At 42.0% G+C, this 21,492-nt stretch overlaps 1 protein-coding gene across 4 annotated transcripts in view; it reads right to left on the reverse strand.

The window, feature by feature from the left end:
* The window catches only part of KANTR (KANTR integral membrane protein), a 60,569-nt gene that overhangs the window by 2,795 nt on the left and 36,282 nt on the right, over window positions 1-21,492 (reverse strand). For 2 of the 4 annotated variants that reach the window (XR_014014152.1, XR_014014153.1), the window contains one exon: window positions 3,848-3,993. The gene's annotated coding sequence lies outside the window, so the exon portion shown is untranslated. Of the gene's footprint in view, window positions 1-2,997; window positions 3,340-3,775; window positions 3,994-21,492 lie in introns of those variants that run through there. The other 2 variants (XR_014014154.1, XR_014014155.1) reach the window with 2 other exon arrangements.

Genomic DNA, 21,492 nt, shown 5'->3' on the forward strand with positions numbered 1-21,492 from the left:
TAGACACTGACCATGCTTCCCAGAAGCCCTGAAATTGTAATGATGGAAGAAAAGGGATTTGGGGACAGACAGATGGATTCCCTGCCCCTGGGGCACACACATTCCAGGAAAAGGAGGGGAAAAGCCTCTTGTGAACTCCTTTCTGGGTGCCAAGCTCCACGTGAGATATTTCACAAAGTCCTTGTCAGGTAACACAGGAAACAGACTCTACGAAGAACACGTCTAGCTCAGGCAATATCAGCCTGGCAGAGCTGGGACTCCCGTTAAATCTCTGTGAACCTACAGCCTGTGCTGCATGACAGAAGGGGTCCAAAGTGATCAGTCTGCCCCCAGGACATAATTCATAGCAGGGGTTCAATGCTGCTCTCTGCTATTGGCAGATGGGACCTCAGCAGTGCTATAGCCAGATTGGCCTTGGTAGGTAGAAGTCCATATGCTGAACTTGTATATAACCTCCATGCCTGCCTGTATTAGTCATGTATTACTGCATAACAAATTACTTCAAAACAATGGCTTAAAACAATGACATTTATCTCACAGTTCCTGTAGGTCAGGAATCTGGGTACATCTTAGCTGGGCTTCTGTTTCAGGCTCTCTCACAGGCTGCAATCAAGGTGTCAGCTGGGGCTGCATTTGTCCCAAGGCTCGACTGGGGAAGGATCTGCTTCCAAGCTCAGCTTAGTTCCTTGTGGGTTGTTGGACTGAGGGCCTCAGTTTCTTGCCAACTGTTGGCTGGAGGCCATCCTCAGTTTCCTTGCCATGTGGACTTTTCCACAGGCCAACTCACAACATGGCTACTTGTTTCAACAGAGTTGATCAAGTGAGACGAAACGGGGGTGTGTGTGTGGGGGGGGGGACGTGGGGAGAAAATTGTGCACATGCAAGATGGAAGTCACAGTCTTTATAACCTAGTCTCAGAAGTGACATCCCACCACTTTTGCAATATTCCACTCACCAGAAGTAAGTAAGTCACCAGATCCAGACCACACTCGGGAGGGGATTACACAAGGATGTGAATACCAGGAGGTGGGGATCATTGGGGGCCATATTGGAGACTACTATAGTTTGTCCTCTGGCCCCCAATGATTCACGTCCCTTCCACATGCAAAATACATTCACCCCTTTCCAAGGTCTGAAAAAGTCTCACTCCATTACAGCATTGCCTCAAAGTCCAGAATCTCATCTAAATCAGGTCCAGGTGTGAATGAGATTCCTTCAGTGTATTCCTTAAGTATGGGTCCTTAAGTTCTATTTGTTTTCCACCAGTAGATCTGTGAAACTCAAGAGACAAGTTATCTGTCCCCGACACACCCAACATACGATGGTGCAACAGACACTGGATACTGCTACGGACATTCCATTTCTTTTTTTTTTCCTTAATTTTATTTATTTTTGGCTGTGTTGGGTTTTTGCTGTGCACAGGCTTTCTCTAGTTGTGGAGAGCGGGGGCTACTCTTCGTTGCGGTGTGCGGGCTTCGCATTGCAGTGGCTTCTCTTGTTGCAGAGCACGGGCTCTAGGCGCTCAGGCTTCAGTAGTTGCAGCACAGTCTCAGTAGTTGCGGCGCGCGGTCCCTAGAGCGTGCAGGCTTCAGTAGCTGCGGCACATGGGCTCAGTAGTTGCAGTGCATACGCTCAGTAGTTGTGGTGCACGGGCTTAGTTGCTCTGTGGCACGTGGGATCTTCCCAGACCAGGGATCGAACCTATGTCCCCTGCACTGGCAGGCAGATTCTTAACCACTGCACCACCAGGGACGTCCCCTTCCATTTAAAAAACGCGAAACGGGCGACATAAAGGAGTCACTGGTCTATAGCAATTGTGAAATCCCGCTGGGCACGTGGAAGTTCCTGGATTAGGTTTCAAGGCCTGGGAATAATTCTCCATGGCTCTTGGCTCTGCTTTCTGGGCTCCTGGTCCCACCCTCTGTGCCTTTCTTCCTTTTTCATGAAAGGTATCACATATTTGCGGCTGAGTAGTTTCCCCAGTCTGCTTCCTGCCAGTAAAATGTTGGGGGTCCAATGCTTTCATTTTGTACTGCCTCTGTAATCAGTTGCCACTGACAAATGGTTCCAATAGTGGGGCTTGGTGTGCCTCTGCTGTCGGCAGGTTGGGCACTCAGCAGTTGTTATAGCCAGACTGGCCTTGGTGAAAGTCTATATTATAGAGCCCGTGCCTAAACTCCACGCATGCTGCCATGGCCATTTTGTTCAGGAGTCCATTGGGTAAGGAACTGAGGTTGGCTGACATCCATAGGACAGGACATCTTGTCCAACTCATTGAGATCTTTCTCCATAGTGGATGCTCTCTGGTGCTCATTTATGTGCGACGTGACTATCTTCACACTCTGTGCCCATTCCAAAAGGGACATCCATATGCCTCTTCCCAAGACCTCCTCCTTGAACAATATTTCAATCCTATTCTTTCCAAGTCCTTGACCACCTAGCCAAATCATTACTAACTACTCACGAATCAGTGGTATCTACACCTCTAACCATCTATGCAATCAGGCAGTGAGAATTTCCCTTCCCATTGTCCCCAGGATCAACCCTAAGTGGGGCTATCACACTGCAGCTAGACATGTCCAGCTGGTGCCAGCATATTATGCAAAGCCATCTGTGAACCAAGCTTGGATATTGTGCCTCTGAGTCACCTGGTCACAGGGAACGCCCCATGAGACTCAGGTGTGAGAAAGGGACGGCAGTGCAGCCAGTGGGAGTATGAGCCACCTGCTCAGGCAGCTTACTCTATTTGGTGGCAGAGTGCTGCTGCACATAGACAACCACATGGCTTGATGGGACCATTAACACATGTTGCCATGGCAGCTCAGCTTGCACAGGTCACATGGTGTCCTGTGTCCAGGCATTCATTCACAAAATAGATCCGTTTTTCCATTTTTATCTTTCTCTGCGTCTGGGATTCCTATTATCACAATGTGGCCGCTTCTAATATTACCCCCCCCCCATTTCTTTAGTTTTTTAAAAAATATTTTATATCTCTTTATTCTTATCTGTTGATTTCTAGAAGAGATCCTCAGTCTGATCTTTCCACTCACTACTTTGTTCTTCATACGTAGCTCTCCTACCCTTTATGCCATCTATACCATGTGTATTCCCATAATGTGTCCAGGAACCAGCAAACCACAGGATGGGATTTGCGATCCCGTGAGCCCAATATGAGAAGGACTCAGGCTGACTCTTCACGCATGCTTTATCCCTCTCTGACTGGTGGACCATGGTGATGTCTAGGTCACAGGGGATTAACTCAGAACCAGTATCCAGTCTATTTCAAAAGGTCTGGGTATTTCCCTGTCCCCAAGGCACAGTTACATTGGCTGCAGGTTCCTGTGGGAAAAGCAAGGAGGGAGAGTTCACCATACACCCTTGTGAAAGGTGTAGTAAGTAGACCCTCCCCTTCATTCAAGGGGCTCCAGTCCGTGAACTGGGGGAGAGGCTGGGACTCTACATTTCGGGGACTAGATCGAGCCTCAATTTGCTAGACTAGATTTTTTTGGTTACATAAATCAAGTAGGACCTTATTAGGCTGTCCATCTATTTGGCCCTAGAGTAACCACGTTTAATTAGCCACCACTATAGATCCCCACAGGTCAAATCACCATTCTGATTACTGCTATGGCTCTGCTATGCATTATGGGAATCAGACGCAACTTGTCTCTGAAGGTGATCCTATCATCCCCATCTCTCACCATGACCCCAAATTACAGGAAAAAAAAAAAAACCCACTGCAATGTTTTTTAAGGAGGCAACATTTATGTATTAGTTAAGGTAAAGTTAGCTTTCTGGGACAGAAAAAAAATCTGTGAAATTTAAGACAATAAAATTTACTTCTTACTCCTGCAATCTTCCAAAACAGTTGTTAATAGCTGGGCTGCCCTCTTCTAAGTGGTGATTCAGGGTCCTAGGCACCTTCTGTGTAGATGGTCTGCCATCTTCAAAACGTGGTCGCCATTGTACTATTGTCATCTCCATCCCAGCCAACTAGAAGAAGAAAAGACCACGTGGGAGGTTTTAATGAGCTAGGCTTAGTTGTAGTGTACATCACTTCTGCTCACATTCCATTAGCTAGAACTCAGACAGTGGTCATATTCAACCACAAGGGGTGCTGGAAAATGTAATCTGAATTTGCCCCAAACAGGAAGAGGAAACAGGCTTAGTGACCACCTAGCTAGTCTCTGCCACACCTCATAATGCATTTCTCAAAGCCTTTGTGAAAGGAGTGTCCACATAGTTAGAGGGTGAGTTAAATGGGTTACACACGATGAACTGATTCCAACACTCTTACCACTCTAAACGTTTGGAAGGCAGCTATGCTCACCACTATACCACCAGTGCCACTAGCATTTGGATTCCTCCCTCTACGTTGTACATCTGGCATCTTCAATTAACATAGGCTACTGTTGAGCCCAGGTTTCAATCAATCAATAGGACAAATCTTAGAAATACTCCTAGCTGCTTCAGCTAACACAGTACATTCAGGAATGCTGATAAGTGAACCCATACTGAAAAGTTTGGCCCTACCAAAACCAGATTAAGACATCACAAGAAAATTATAGACCAATATCCCGTATGAATACAGATGCAAAAATCCTCAACAAAATACTAGCAAACAGAATCCAACAGCATATTAAACAGATTATACACCATGATCCAGTGGGATTTATTCCAGGAATGCAAGAGTGGTTCAACATCAGAAAATCAATCAAGGTTACACATCACATTAATAGAACAAAGGGAAAAAAACCTATGTGATCATCTCAATTGATGCAGAAAAGGCATTTCAGATGCAGAAAAGGCTTAGAGCTAATAAATTCAGCAAAGCTGCAAGGGACAAGACCAACTCATAAAAATCAGCTGGGTTTTAAAATGAAATTGAGAGCAATTCCATTTACAATAGCATCTAAAAGAAATATCTAGGAATAAATTGAACCAAGGAGGCAAAAGACTTGTGTATTGAAAACTATAAACTATGGCTGAAAGAAATTAAAGGAGACCTAAATAAATGGAAAGACGTCCTGTGTTCATGGATTGGAAGATTTTTTATTAAGATGTCAATACAACCCAAAGCAACCTACAGATTCAGCAAAATCTCTATCAAAATTCCAACAGCATTTTTGCAGAAATGTGGAAATGCCAATCCTCAAATTCATATGGAATTTCAAGGGGCCCTCAATAGTCAAAACAATCTTGAAAAAAAAAAAGTCAAATGGCCAAGTGGTTTTTGATTAAGGTGCCAAGTCCATTCAATGGGATAAGGACAGTCTCTTCAACAGATGGCGCTGGTGCAACGGGATTTTTACATGCAAAAGAATGAAGTTGGACGCCTACTTCATACCATATACTATTAATTCAAAATGGATCGACAACCTAAATACAGGAGCTAAAACCATAAAACTCTTAGAAGAAAACATAGGGGTAAATTTTCATGACCTTGGACTTGGCAACAGGTTCTTAAATGTGATACCAAAAGCACAAGCAGCAAGAGGACAAATAGATAAATTGGACTTCATAAAAATAAAAACTTTTGTGCATCAAAGGACAATATCAAGAGGATAATATCAAGAAAATGAAAAGGCAATCTATAGAATGGAAGAAAATATTTGCAAATCTTATCTGATAAGGGTTTAATATCCATAATATATAAAGAATTCCTACAACTCAACAACAAAAAGACTAACAACCCAATTTAAAAATGGGCAAAGGACTTGAATAGACATTTCTCCAAAGGAGATATATAAATAACCGACAAGCACATGAAAAGTTGCCCAACATCATTAGTTATTATGGATAGGGAAATCAAAACACAATGAGATAATATTTCACAGCCACTAGGATGGCCATAATCATCATCATCATCAGAAAATAACATCGGAGAGGACGTGGAGAAATTGGAACCTTTGTACATTGCTGGTGGGAATGTAAAATGATGCAGCCATTGTGTAAAAGCAGCCTGGCAGTTCCTCAAAAAGCTAAAGACAATTACCATATGACCCAGCAATTCCACTCCTAGGTATATACTCAAGAGAATCGAAAACAGGGACTCAAAAAGATATCTGTACACCAATATTCATTCACTGTAATTCACAATAGCCAAAAGGTGGAAATGACCCAAGTGTTCATCAACAGATGAACAGATAAACAAAATGTAGTACATACAAATACTGAAATACTGTTCAGCCATAAAAAGGAATGAAGTTCAGACTTGCTATCACATGGATGAACCCTGAAAATATTATTCTAGGGGAAATAATCCAAACAAAAAAGGACAAATATTTTAAGGTTCCACTTGTATGAAATATCTAGAATAGGCAAATTTATACAGACAGAAAGTAGGTTAAATGTTACCAGGAGCTAGGGGCAGGAGTTACTGCTTAATGGGTGCCTGCTTGGGGTGATAAAAAAAAGTTTTGGAATCGGATAATGGTGATGGTCGCACAACATTGTGAATATAATTAATGCCACCTAATTGTACACTTGAAAAGGGTTAAAATGGCAAATTTTGTTATATATATATTACCACAATAAAAAACGTTTGGCCCAATCTATAATTACATTTATTTCTCTCTGATCTATCATGCATAGAATCAGTTCCCACATATATCACTGAGGTTTCTGTCAACATAAATTAGGCTTTCTCCTCACAGGTCTGACTCTATTTTCCCTGGGACATGCAGGAATCTGAATCCAGTAATGGGTATGGAGGCACCAAGGGGTGATATGAATGGATCCTGAGAAAGATTAGCAAAATCCTTAGAGGGTCCCCAAGTCATGCAGGCAGGTCCAGCCCCATTAGACTGGGGAGGAAGGGCTGCCTCTGCCACCAAGGGAGACTCAGTGGGGGCTGGTGTTTAGGGAACTCAGGTCGATCCAAATCAACCTTGATGTTCCAATTCCAATTCCCAAGGTCCCAATCTTCCAGCAACCAGCAGACTTTTATTTCACATAAGAGACCTGGAGATCTTGTGAATTCAACTGGCACTGTAATTCAGCAACCTACAGGATTTGGCTTTATGTCTGATTTCAGGCTACATCAGTCCGGTGACTAGAAGAAATACAGATATTTCTTGTTTTTGTAATATAGACTTTATTGTTTAGAGCAACTTTAGGTTCTGCAGAGTATAAGAGGCCCTGTTGTTCCACATCCTTACCAGTCCTTGGTACTGTCGATTTTTAACTTTTGGCAATCTGAGGAGCATAGTACCTCATGTAGTTTAAATTGGCATTTCCCTGATAACTAACGAAATTGAGCACCTTTTCATATACCTACTGGCCATTTGGATATTCTCTTGTGATGTGCTCCTTCAACTCTTTCGAATATTTTTCTTTCTTTTTCTTTTTTTTTTTAAATTTTTATTTATTTATTTATGGCTGTGTTGGGTCTTCGTTTCTGTGCGAGGGCTTTCTCTAGTTGCGGCAAGTGGGGTCCACTCCTCATCGCGGTGCGCGGGCCTCTCACTATCGCGGCCTCTCTTGTTGCGGAGCACAGGCTCCAGACGCGCAGGCTCAGTAATTGTGGCTCACGGGGCTAGTTCCTCCGCGGCATGCGGGATCCTCCCAGACCAGGGCTCGAACCCGTGTCCCTCGCAATGGTAGGCAGACTCTCAACCACTGCACCACCAGGGAAGCCCTCTTTTTCTTTTTTTTAATTAAAATTTTTTTCTGGCAGCTTGTGGGATCTTAGTTCCCTGACCAGGGATTGAATCCAGGCCCTCTGCAGTGAAAGCACGGAGTCCTAACCTCTGGACCACCAGGGAATTCCCCGTCAAATATTTTTCTATTGATTACCGATCTTTTGTTGAATTGTAGGATTTCATTTTATAATCTGGATATGAAATTTTTGACTGTTTTACGGGATGCAAATATATCTTTTCCCATTCTGTAGTTTACCTTTGCACCGTTTATAGTGTTTCTAGGTGAAAATACGTTATTATTTTTAATGTAGTCCATTTTATCAATCCCTTCCTTTTATCATTAGTAATTTTGGTGTCTTGTTTAAAAAATCTTTTACTATCCCAAAGTCAAAAATATATTCTCCTGTGTTATCTTCTTTGCTTTTCACATTTAGGTTTATAATCTGTCTGTGAATTATTTGATTTTTTAGATATATGAGGTGAGGTAAACATCCGATTTAGGTGTGTTTGTTTGCTTGTCTTCCTATTTGGACACCCAATTGTCCCAACATCATTTATTGAAAAAACTGCCCTGGTACCACCGCTCTCCAGTGCCACATTTTTGTTAAATCAACTATGCAACTATGCATGGGTCTTCTTCTGAGCTGTTTGTTCCACTGGACTAGTTTTCTATCCTTGTGCCAATACTACGGTCCTAATTTTTATGACTTTATTTTAAAAATCTGATCATCTGATAGAGCAAAACCTCTCATATTGTTCTTCTTCAGGAGTCATGGCTATTTTTGGCCTTTTTCATTTCTATATAAATTTTGGAGTCAAGTTGCACAAAACAATGAGTACCCGTTAGGCTTTTTTTTTTTTTAATTTGTTTATTTTCCTTATTTTTTTGGCTGCGTTGGGTCTTAGTTGCGGCACACGGGATTTTCGTTTTGGCATGCGGCTTCTCTCTAGTTGTGGCGTGTAGGTTTTCTCTCTCTAGTTGTGGCACGAGGGCTCCAGAACGCATGGGCTCTGCAGTTTGCTGCATGTGGGCTCTCTCATTGAGGCACACGAGCTCAATAGTTGTGGCGCACGGGCTTAGTGGCCCCGCGGCATGTGGGATCTTAGTTCCCTGACCAGGGATCGAACCTGCGTCCCCTGCACTGGAAGGCGGATTCTTTACCACCGGACCATCAAGGAAGTTAGGCTTTAATTGGATTTATATTGAATCTGTAGATCAATTTGAGGAGAACTGACATCTTTGTAATATTGAGTCCACCAGCCTGTGAATATGGTATATCACTCCATTTATTTACATCTTCTTTAATCTCTTTAAAAAGTTATATAGTCTTCTCCATAATGGACTTACACGTCCTCTGTTAGATATATTTCTAAGATTTCTAAATAATTGATCTTTAAATGCCATTTAAATGTTAATTAAAACATTTTATGTTCTAACTCCATCTGTTTATATGCAGAAATACAATTGATGTTTGTAATTTGATTTTATATCCAGTAAAGTTTAATCCTGGCATATTTACCTCCATCCTTCAAATATTTTCTCCTCTCGTTTGTTTATTCTTACTCTTTTTCTGAGACTACTATCAAGTTGCTGGCCTTCTATTTTCCATTTCTCTTTGTTTTCTTAACTTAATATTTTCTATATTTTTATTCTTCTGCTTTCTGGGAGAATTCTTCAATCTGATCTTCCAATTCTTATTCATTCTTCATCTGTATTCAACCTACTATTTTCCTCCTCTATTGTGTTCTCTATTTCAACTCTATATATTCTTCATAGCTTAATATTTCCACTTTTCTGTGCCTGAGGGAAGGGGTAAAGGAAGATCCCACAGAGAAGGTGGTGATGAGCTCTCTGGAGTGATGAGCCAGAGGGTGCCCAATTATAAGGAGAGAGAGGAGAATCAACCTGAGGGTTCGGCAGTAGCTAAGGACTGGAGACCAGACAGCAGGGCCCAGCTTGTCCTGCAGGGAATGGCCGAAGCACTGGAAGTAGGGTGGGAGGGAGATGAAGTGGGAAACTGCAGGGCTTTATACTTTATAGGGCCATGGTCACTGAGAGCCTTGACTTGTGAGCTCTGCAGACCATGGTGACCTCCAGAAAGATGGCAGCTTCAAGGCAGTGTTGGAGGACACCCAGCCCTTTAGGGTGAAGAGACTCCCTTCCACTTCATGCTCCAGTTCCAGCCCCCTTCCCTTGGGCACCTGCCAGAAGGTCCCTCCTTTTTTCCTGAGGAGGAAGGTAAGTGGAGACAAAGAAGGAGACTTGGACCCAGAAAAGGCACCCTAGAAAACCTGTGATTAGATCTGGATTTTGTGGGATGCTGGGGTGGGCAGCAGAGGGAGGGAAGTGGTTCAAATAAGGACAGGAGTAGAGGAAGGCAGCCACGATAAAGGCAGGAGCCTGTGTGTGAGAAAAAGATGGCGGGGAGGTGCCAAGAGTCTACTTTTGAACAGAAGGGCGTAATCTGGAAGGGTTTAGGTGCTAAGGCTGGTGAGGGAGGGGCCTGGCCGTGGAGGTGCCCCAGGGCCATGGCCATCATTTCTCAAAAACCACTGCAGGTCGTAGGTATCTCTCTCCCTGTCCTGGCTGCTCCACTGCCTCCTTCCTGTGGTTTCCTGGCACTCAGGCCCCAAGCTCTTCTGAAGTTCTTCCATCTTTCCCATACACCCTTGCCTCTTTGAGGAGAGGGTGCCCCATGTTTAATCCTCATGCTGTGCTCCAGATAGGTAGCCCAAGGCCTTGACAAGAGTGAAACCTCCTGGATGCCTTGTTCTGCTGGTAGCTTCTACAGTGCCTCCTTCCCCTGAGAGGACCCCACACAGCAACCTTTCAGGGGATTTTGGACAGTGGGCTGTCTCTGGAGTTTTCTGATAAAAGGTTAGCTTTGGGGAGGGAAAGACAGCTTGTGGACACATACAGGGCTGAGTGGAGGGGTGTGGAGGGCACAGGAGTTGCATTCTAAGGGTCAGTAGGGAGGCATGAATACGACTCTACCATGGCCTTGATCCAAAGGGAGGCTTGGAAAAGAAGGGGGTGCTGAGGACCAGAGTTAGGGAAGTTTGTTCAAACAGGTCAAGAAATCAGAGACAGAGAGGCATCTGTGAGTCCCCCACAGTATAGTGTGTAGAATCCCTGGCTGACATCCAGGCTTCCCGCAGGTTTGGGACCAGCAGTGTAGCCCCCACGGAAGGTAAAACTTTGGAGAGGCCTTCAGATGCAAAAAGGTCTACAAAGGATATGAAAAGGAAAGCAAGCCATAAAGCTAACAGGCACATGAACAAATGCTCAAACTAAGTAGTCATCAGACAAATAGAAATTAAAAGAAAACTAGAGAGACTTCCCTGGTGGTCCAGTGGTTAAGACTCCGTGCTCCACTGCAGGGGGCACAGGTTCGATCCCTGATCAGGGAACTAATAAGATGCTGCATGCCGCACAACCAAAAAACAACAACAAATTAGATATATTGTTATACCTATTAGACTGGTGAAAAAAATGTTAAAGCTGAATACGGCCAAGTGTTTGTGTGTGTGTGTGTGTGTGTGTAAGGCTATGCATAGCACAGGGAGATCAGCTCAGTGCTTTGTGACCAGCTACAGGGGTGGGACAGGGAGGGTGGGAGGGAGACACAAGAGGGAGGCGATATGGGGATATATGCATATGTATAACTGATTCACTTTGTTATAAAGCAGAAACTAACATACCATTGTAAAGCTATTATACTCCAATAAAAACGTTTAAAAAAAAGTCATCAGTAGATATACATATATAAAACCGTTATGTGGTACACCTAAAACTAACATAATGTTATGTGACAATTAGATCAAAAATCCTAAAATATAAAATAGGAGTTGAATTTTAGAAATGTATTCTTTCCTTGATCTAAAAAAAAAAAAAAAGAATGTACCCTATGACCCAACAATTCCACACCTTGACATATATCTCAAAGAAATTCTTGCAAAGGTGCAAAGGAAACATATTGGAGGGTGCTGATCACATCAAAATTTGTGATGGCAAAGAATCAGAAGCAATCTGGGTGTCCATCCTTGGTGAGTAGACAGGAAAAATAAGGAGTTTTCACACCATAGTGCTGTAAGGCAGTTGAGGTTGCTGAATATATCTCACAGTATATTGCTGCCACTACTTATTACAGACCAAAAGTGGAACAAACCCAAATGCCTATAACAGATGAATGGATAAATAAAATGTGGTATATCCATACAATGGAATATTGTTTGGCAATAAAAATAGGTGATGTACGGACCCATGCTAAAACATGCATGAACCTTGAAAACATTATGCTAAATGAGAGAAGCCAGAAAGAAAAGATACATATTGTATGATTCCATTTATATAAAATGTCCAGACTAGGAAGTCTATAGAAACAGAAAGTAGATTAGCGGTTGCGTAGGGAGGTGGTAGACGGAGGTTGAAGGGAAATGGGAAGTGATTGCTAACAGGTATAGGTTTTCCTTGTTGGGGTGATGAAAATATTTTAAACTTGTGATTGTGATGATGGTCTAACCACTCTGTGAATATGCTAAAAGACACTGAATTGTACACTTTGAACAGGTGAATATATATATATATATATATATATATATATATATATACATATTGCTGATATATAAAGCATCTATCTATTTATCTGTTTATAATCTATCTAAACATATTGGAGACATGGATGATGCCAGGGCTGGGGCCAGAGAATTAAGAAGGGATCAAAAATGAAAAGAGGGCCTCCCTGGTGGCGCAGTGGTTGAGAGTCCGCCTGCCGATGCAGGGGATACGGGTTCGTGCCCCGGTCTGGGAGGATCCCATATGCCGCGGAGCGGCTGGGCCCGTGAGCCGTGGCCGCTGGGCCTGCGCGTCCGGAGCCTGTGCTCCGCAACGGGAGAGGCCACAACAGTGAGAGGCCCGCATACCACAAAAAGAAAAAAAAAAAAAAAAAAAAAAAATGAAAAGAACATGGAACTTCCCTGGTGGTCCAGTGGTTAAGAATCCACCTGCCAATGCCGGGAACATGGGTTCGATCCCTGATCCAGGAAGATCCCACATGCCATGGAGCAACTAAGCCCGTGAGCCACAACTACTGAGCCTGCACTCTAGAGCCCACAAGCCAAACTACTGAGCCCGCGTGCCACAACTACTGAGCCCACGTGCCACAACTACTGAGGCCACGTGCCACAACTACTGAAGCCCGCATGCCTAGAGACTGTGCTCTGCAACAAGAGCGGACACCACAATGAGAAGCCCATGCACCGCAATGCAGATAGCCCCTGCTCACAGCAACTAGAGAAAGCCCGCGTGCAGCAACGAAGACCCAATGCAGCCAGAAATAAACAAGTAAATAAAAAATTTTTTTTAATGTAGAAGGAATGATTGAAATAGAAAATCACTATTTGGCAAACACCACAGTAACAACTGTATCAGGCATGAATCATCAGTGGATGCTAAAATTAGTGGGTGAAAGCTTGGTGAAAAACAGGATACTTGTGTAGATACTTTCAGTGTCTCATCACAAGTTAGTTACTAATTACAAAGGTGAAAATAGCAACCTTACAGTGGAAGACACCACCTTAACCAAGTGATGAAGGTTAATATCACCAATAATATGACATATGAACATCTTATACCCCCTGTTATGATGGACTGGGAAGGGTGCATCACTTCTGTGGTCTTCTGACCAAAAATACATAGCCTAACTCTAATCATGAAAGAACATCAGAAAAACCCAACTGAGGGACATTCTACAAAATAACTGACCAGTACTCTTCAAAAGTGTCAAGGTTATGAAAGACAAGGAAAGACAGAGGAAATATTGTAGTTTAAAAGATACTAGGGAAAAAAAATAAATAAAAATAAATAAATAAAAGAGACTAGGGAGACATGATAACTAAATATATCAAGGGATCCTAGGACAGAAAAAAGACATTAGGAGAAAAACTGATAAAATCTGAATAAAGTTCAAGGTGAAATGTGAATAGATTAATTAATAGTATTATACAATGTTAATCTCCTGGTTTTGATAACTGTACTGTGATTCTGTAAAATGGTAACATTTGGGGAAGCTGGGTGAAGAGTATGTGAGAATTCTTTCTATCAGTTTTTTTCTTTCTTTTTTTTTTTTTTTTTTGCGGTACGCGGGCCTCTCACTGTTGTGGCCTCTCCCGTTGCAGAGCACAGGCTCCAGATGCGCAGGCCCAGCAGCCATGGTTCACGGGTCCAGCCGCTCCATGGCATGTGGGATGCTCCCGGACCGGGGCACGAACCCGTGTCCCCTGCATCAGCAGGCAGACTCTCAACCACTGCGCCACCAGGGAAGCCCCTCTATTATTTTTGTAACTTCCTCTAAGTCTGAAATTATTACAAAACAAAAACGTTTAAAAAATTAAAAGCATATACTGCTGTGCAAACAAGTAGGAAACAGAATGAAATATACAACGTAAAACCCTTAGAGGGACTTCCCTGGCGGTCCACTGGTAAAGAATCCGCCTTCCAATGCGGGGGACGCAGGTTCGATCCCTGGTCAGGGACTAAGATCCCACATGCTGCGGGGCAACTAAGCCCGCGTGCAACAACTACTGAGCTCATGCGCCTCAATGAGAGAGCCTGCGTGTGGCAAACTACAGAGCCCACAAGCTCTGGAGTCCACGCGCCACAACTCAAGAGGAGCCTGAGAACCGCAACAAAGAGCCCATGTGCCACAACGAAAGAGCCCACACGCCTCAGTGAAGATCCCGCGTGCCACAACTAAGACCCGATGCAGCCAAAACAATAAAATAAATAAATAAACACCCTTAGATACATTACAAATACATGCAGACACAACAATATATTTTAAAGGAACTTCTCTAGGCAGGAAACACAAGAGAAGGAAAAGACCTACAATAAAAAAACATAAAACAATTAAGAAAATGGTAATAGGAACATACATATCGATAATTACCTTAAATGTAAATGGATTAAATGCTCCAACCAAAAGACATAGACTGGCTGAATGGATACAAAAACAAGACCCATATATATGCTGTCTACAAGAGACCCACTTCAGACCTAGGGACACGTACAGACAGAAAGAGAGGGGATGGGAAAAGATATTCCATGCAAATGGAAATCAAAAGAAAGCTGGAGTAGCAATTCTCATATCAGACAAAATAGACTTTAAATTAAAGACTAGGGCTTCCCTGGTGGCGCAGTGGTTGAGAGTCCGCAGGGGACACGGGTTCGTGCCCCAGTCCGGGAAGATCCCACATGCCACGGAGCGGCTGGGCCCGTGAGCCATGGCTGCTGAGCCTGCGCGTCTAGAGCCTGTGCTCCGCAACGGCAGAGGCCACAACAGTGAGAGGCCCGTGTACCACAAAAAAAAAAAAGAAAAAAAAGAAAGAAAATATGAACAGACCAATCACAAGCACTGAAATTGAAACTGTGATTAAAAATCTTCCAACAAACAAAAGCCCAGGACCAGATGGCTTCACAGGAGAATTCTAGCAAACATTTAGAGAGGAGCTAACACCTATCCTTCTCAAACTCTTCCAACATATAGCAGAGGGAGGAACACTCCCAAACTCATTCTACGAGGCCACCATCACTCTGATACCAAAACCAGACAAAGATGTCACAAAGAAAGAAAATTACAGGCCAATATCACTGATGAACATAGATGCAAAAATCCTCAACAAAATACTAGCAAACAGAATCCAACAGCACATTAAAAGGATCATACGCCGTGATCAAGTGGGGTTTATCCCAGGAATTCAAGGATTCTTCAATATATGCAAATCAATCAACTTGATACACCATATAAGCAGATTGAAGGAGAAAAACCACATGATCATCTCAATAGATGCAGAGAAAGCTTTCGACAAAATTCAACACCCATTTATGGTAAAAACCCTCCAGAAAGTAACCATAGAGGGAACTTTCCTCAACATAATAAAGCCCACGTATGACAAACCCACAGCCAACATCGTCCTCAATGGTGAAAAATTGAAACCATGTCCACTAAGATCAGGAAAAAGACAAGGTTGCCCACTCTCACCACTATTATTCAACATAGTTTTGGAAGTTTTAGCCACAGCAATCACAGAAGAAAAAGAAATAGAAGGAATACAAATTGGAAAAGAAGAAGTAAAGCTGTCACTGTTTGCAGATGACATGATACTATATACGGAGAATCCTAAAGATGCTACCAGAAAACTACTAGAGCTAATCAATGAATCTGGTAAAGTAGCAGGATACAAAATTAATGCACAGAAATATCTTGCATTCCTATACACTAATGATGAAAAACCTGAAAGTGAAATTAAGGAAACACTCCCATTTACCATTGCAATGAAAAGAATAAAATATCTAGGAATAAATCTACCTAAGGAGACAAAAGACCTGTATGCAGAAAATTATAAGACACTGATGAAAGAAATTAGAGATGATACAAATAGTTGGAGAGATATACCATGTTCTTGGATTGGAAGAATCAACATTGTGAAAATGACTCTACTACCCAAAGCAATCTACAGATTCAATGCAATCCCTATCAAACTACCTCAAGCATTTTTCACAGAACTAGAACAAAAAATTTCACAATTTGTATGGAAACACAAAAGACCCAGAATAGCCAAAGCAATCTTGAGAAAGAAAAACAGAGCTAGAGGAATCAGGCTCCCTGACTTCAGACTATACTACAAAGCCACAGTTATCAAGACAGTATGGTACTGGCACAAAAACAGAAATATAGATTAATGGAACAGGATAGAAAGCCCAGAGATAAACCCACGCACATATGGTCACCTTATCTTTGATAAAGGAGGCAAGAATATACACTGGAGAAAAGCCAGCCTCTTCAATAAGTGGTGCTGGGAAAACTGGAAAGCTACTTGTAAGAGAATGAAATTAGAACACTCTCTAACACCATACACAAAAAATAAACTCAAAATGGATTAAGAACCTAAATGTAAGGCCAGACACTATTAAACTCTTAGAGGAAAACATAGCGAGAACACTCTATGACATAAATCACAGTAAGATCCTTTTTGACCCACCTCCTAGAGAAATGGAAATAAAAACAAAAATAAACAAGTAGGACCTATGAAACTTAAAAGCTTTTGTACAGCAAAGGAAACCATAAACAAGACGAAAAGACAACCCTCAGAATGGGAGAAAATATTTGCAAATGAAGCAACTGACAAAGGATTAATCTCCAAAACGTACAAGCAACTCATGTAGCTCAATATCAAAAAAACAAACAACCCAATCCAAAAATGGGCAGAAGACCTAAACAGACATTTCTCCGAAGAAGATATACAGATCACCAACAAACACATGAAAGAATGCTCAACATCATTAATCATTAGAGAAGTGCAAATCAAAACTACAATGAGATATCATCTCACACCAGTCAGAATGGCCATCATCAAAAAAATCTACAAACAGTAAATGCTGGAGAGGGTGTGGAGAAAAAGGAACCCTCTTGCACTGTTGGTGTGAATGTAAATTGATACAGCCACTATGGAGAACAGTATGGAGGTTCCTTAAAAAACTGAAAATAGAACTACCATACGACCCAGCAATCCCACTACTGGGCATATACCCGTAGAAAACCATAATTCAAAAAGAGTCATGTACCAAAATGTTCCTTGCAGCTCTATAGCCAGGACACGGAAGCAACCTAAGTGTCCATCAACAGATGAATGGATAAAGAAGATGTGACACATATATACAATGGAATCTTACTCAGCCATAAAAAGGAACGAAACTGAGTTGTTTTTAGTGAGGTGGATGGACTTAGAGACTGTCATACAGAGTGAAGTAAGTCAGAAAGAGAAAAACAAATACTGTATGCTAACACATATATATGGAATCTTAAAAAAAAAATGATCAGAAGAACCTAGGGGCAAGACGGGAATAAAGATGCAGACCTACTAGAGAATGGACTTGAGGATATGGGGAGGGGGAAGGGTAAGATGGGACAAAGTGAGAGAGTGGCATGGGCATATATACACTACCAAATGTAAAATAGATAGCTAGTGGGAAGCAGCCGCATAGCTCAGGGAGATCAGCTCGGTGCTTTGTGACCACCTAGAGGGGTGGGATAGGGAGAGTGGGAGGGAGACGCAAGAGGGAAGAGGTACGGGCATGTATGTATATGTATAGCTGATTCCCTCTGCTATACAGCAGAAACTAACACAACATTGTAAAGCAATTATACTTTAATAAAGATGTTAAAAAAATAAAAATAAAAAAATAAACCCGAAGTTAGCAGAGGGAAGACAAAATACAAGTTAGAGTGGAGATAAATGATATAGAGAATAGAACAATAGAGAAAATCAATGAAACCAAAAGCTGGTTATTTGAAAGGTTAATAAAATTGATAAACCTTTAGCTAGGTTGACTAAGGAAAAAAGAGAGAAGACTTAATAAGATCAGAAATGAAAAAATAATAAATAATAAATAAATAAATAAATAAATGCTTTAAGAAAAATAAATAAATAAAGCTAAAAAAAAACCCCACCAATATATTTTGCCAGGACACATATAAACAAAAGGCTATATAACATTTAAAAATTAGCTTGATTCCCTGAGAATGGCAAATAGGAAAAGAAAAGGAAATCAATAAATCAATTAATTCATCAGGAAAGGAAACTTATCTTGGACCTAGAAGTTTTTCTGCAGGGCGTGCGATTGGATGTGGACCTTGCAGGATGGGTAGAGACACTTGGGAGAGCTAATGGGTGATCTGAAGCCATGATAGTGGCAAAATGTGGGAGACAGAACTAGATGGGGCTTGGAAGGTGGTACCAAGAGTCTGCCTTGGTCTGAGCAAAAGGACATAGTCCAGAGGGGTTGGGAGTTGCTGCTGGCTATAGAGGGACTCAAGCTCTGGAGATGCCCTGAGGGTCAGCCTCCTCTCTGGCCATTTCATCCCCTCAACTACTGCCAGGATGTGCTGCAGGGATTGAGCCCTTTCCTGCCCTTTACCTGGTATTCAGGCCTCATTCTCTTCTAAAGATCTCCCTTCTAGCATATCCCTGTCCCCTGGATGACGGCATCTGCTGTATTGCCCTGTGATCAGCTCCAGACAGGAGTGTAGGTGAAAGTCCAGGCCTTTTCCCTAGACTGGGGCTTAGCGTCAGGCTAGACCAGGGGCTGGTACATTCATTACTCCCCGCTTCCCCTAACTGTAGACCTCAGCAGCCCCGGCTGGGCCTGTCCTGCTGTGTGGTCACCTGTTCAGCCTGTAGCTTGACCTGGGACAGCCCTGACATCGACCCCTCTACACAGCCAACCACTGCAGATGAAAAGCTGAGGCCCAAGGGGAGCAGAAAGGGGCCCAGAAGGAGCAGGTACATTGAGGGGTACTCAGAGGGGAGAAGCCACGTACCCAGGGCTGCTGAACTACCTGGGTGCAAATCCTGACTCCATCAATTACTGGCCGTGTGAGTCTTGGCAAATGACTTAATCTCTTATAGTCTTAGTTCCACATCTTTATAATGAAGGAGAATAGTAGAATAATAATACCTACCACAGAGGGTTACTCTGAGAATTAAATAAGATTATGTATTTAGTGTCTGGCATAAATTAAGTCCTCAATAAATGTTAGCTGCCACTATTATTAGATGTTCTCAGTCCTGGTCCTGGGGCTCCCAGAGCTGGAGCAAGACTACCTACAGCTCAGAAGAAACATCACCCTGGCTGTGGCTCTGGCTCCATTTTGGAGGAGGTATGGGAGTGTGGAGAAAAGGATGGGAAAGGGGAAACCCCTTCACCAAGGGTTTGGTGAAAACATGTACTACTTTGTTTTTTTGTGTTTTTTTGGCCACACTGCGTGGCATGTGGGATCTTAGTTCCCAGACCAGGGATGGAACCAGTGCCTCCTGCAGTGGAAGCTAGGAGTCTTTACCACCGGACTGCCGGGGAGGTCCCTGTATTTATTTTATATAGCTATGACAAAAATAAAATATACAGTATTAGAGGAGATAGTCTTTCATTGTATAATATCGAAATAAACTTTTCACATTTTTAATGACATACTCGAGCATATTTTTTGAATATGCACTTTACATAAGGTTTTATGCCAGAAATGGCTACACACAATTCCTGAGCAGGACTTTTTACTCATGATTTCTTCAAAATCTTGATTGTGGTTATTAATGAGAAATGCTTTTTTTTCTCAAGTAGGTGGTGGTAAATGGAAAAGGAGAATTTATGGGGTTTTCCTGCCATTAGCCAGAATTTCTATTTCATTCTTGAAATCATTTAAATCCAGTTGAACATTTTAATAGTCTATAAATGATGATTCTTTCCCTGAAGTTATTCACAAATGTTACTCTACTCCATTAAAATGTTTGTCTTTATGATTCAAAGTATAACAGCAACACTACCAGGGAATGACTTTTAACCTCACTTTTCCAAAGTTAAATTTTTGCTTTGAACCCCCCCAAACTCTGTCAGTTCACATTAATCTCTTTTCACATGGTCCTTCCAAACTTCTATAAACTATATTCAGGGACCCAAAAAATCAGCTAATCTCTCCACAAATCTGTCAGGGAAGAATCGTTCATGGAAAAAAACTTTCAATTTTTATTTTTGCTCACAAACTTTTGAAAATTCTTCCTTTGGATCAGCTCACACACTTACGAAACAGCAGAGAGGGATGTTCTGAGGCCTTGTCTTATACAAAGCTGAAAACACGTGGGAGGTTAGTACCTTGTATTTTATTAGATTCATCATACTGATAGTACAATTTCCCATGGAAACCAGATCAAAAGGCAAGCTCTTACAGATGAAGACTCCTCTGTATAAAACAATAAATAAAACAATGTAGCATTTGAATCTCAGGTTTTTCAGGACAAACTCTAGATGCAAAGCCCTTACATCTTCCTACCACTGTGGCCTCACTACACAGACTTGCTTCAAAATATTCATAAAAATGAAATGCATGATCCTGGATTGATTCCTTTTGCTATAAATTATAGGATATTATTAGGATAACTGGTGAAATTTGAATGGGATCTGAGGATTAGCTGGTAGTGATGGATCAACATTAATTTCATGACATTGATGGGTGAATTGTGGTTATGTAGGAAAATGTCCTTGTTTGCAGAAAAGCACACTAAAATATTCAGAAGTGATGGGGCACTAGGTCTGCAACTTGCTCTCGGATGGTTCAGGAAAAAAATTCTCTGTACTGTTCTTGCAACTTCTCTTTGTGATTGTTCCAAAATAAAAAGTAATTCATGAAATATTTGCTGGAATATTTTAACCTAGAATCATCTGTTTGGCATTGTTGCTTCTCTCAATCATTTTGCATGCAAATCAGACATTTAGGCTGAGGAGTGAGGCTTGTGGGGCACCCAAATCCAAATTTGAGATGGTTCTCATGACATAAACACCATTTATGGACATGGAGTTGGTCCTGGAAATACGATGACGTTGCAGCTTTACGCCAAAAGTTGTCCATTATGATACTGTGATGGTTAATTTTTTAAATTATTTGTTTATTTATTTATTTTGGCCACACTGCGCGGCTTGCAGGATCTTAGTTCCTCGACCGGGGATTGAACCCAGGCCCTCAGCAGTGAAAGTGCCGAGTCCTAACCACTGGACCACCAGGGAATTCCCTTGTGATGGTTAATTTTATGCATCAACCTTCCTGGGCCATAGGGTGCCCAGATATTTGGTCAAACATTATTCTGGGTGTGTCTGTGAGGGTGTTTTTGGATGAGATTAACATTTAAATCAGTACACTGACTAAAGCAGATTGCTCTCTCTGATGTGAGTGGGCCTCATCCAATCCGTTGAAGGCCTGAAGAGAACAAAAAGGCTGACCCTCCCAACAGGTAAAGAAGAATT

This window comes from Mesoplodon bidens (genome assembly GCF_964165515.1).
Source record: "Mesoplodon bidens genome assembly, chromosome: X".
NCBI classification, from domain to species: domain Eukaryota; kingdom Metazoa; phylum Chordata; class Mammalia; order Artiodactyla; family Ziphiidae; genus Mesoplodon; species Mesoplodon bidens.